Consider the following 733-nt stretch of genomic DNA (forward strand, 5'->3'; position numbering starts at 1 on the left):
GTCTTTATAAAATGTCCTTTTTTTAGTTCCTTCATTCTTTCTTTCCTTAAAGTTTTCTTTGCTTCCTTCTCCCTTAATTCCTCTCCTTTTTCTTTTCGTTCTTTGTCTCCTTATCCTTCCATTATTTTCTTCTTTTTAAAAATTATTTCCTCCCTCTTTTTCCTTTCTTTCAATCTTTATTTTTTCCCTTCTATTCTAATTCTTTTCCCTTTTACTTCATTTCCTCCTCCTTTTTTATTACTTTCTTTTTTTCTTTCTCTCCTTTATTTTTTCTTCCACACATTTATTCATCTTCCCTTCATTTCTTTTTCTTTCTAACGTTATATTCAATTCATGACTGAAACCTTTTTTTCTCTTTCAATTTTATTCTTTCTTTCATCCAGTTTTATTCTAACTTTCTATTTTTTTTTCTTTCTTTCTTCTCAATTCATCCATTTTCTTTCTTTCCTTCATTCTTTCATTCACCCTCCCTTCCAATTCTTTATATTTTGTCACAATTTTCTTCTTTGTTGATCTTGTTTTGTCAATTGTCCCGTATTTCATTTTGTGAAATCTGGTCACCCTGAGTGCGAGGTTAGTATAGACTACCGTATATAGTCTATAGTATACTAAATATTACTATAAATTAAAACCTCGCAATACGTGTGAGTGGAGCGGTTCTACCAGACCATTTCATGAAACAGGCCCGTGACGTGATCGTGCCCAAGGGCCAAGTCCAAGCTCCAGGCGCGGC

The sequence above is a fragment of the Lytechinus pictus genome, chromosome 17, assembly GCF_037042905.1.
Source record: "Lytechinus pictus isolate F3 Inbred chromosome 17, Lp3.0, whole genome shotgun sequence".
NCBI classification, from domain to species: domain Eukaryota; kingdom Metazoa; phylum Echinodermata; class Echinoidea; order Temnopleuroida; family Toxopneustidae; genus Lytechinus; species Lytechinus pictus.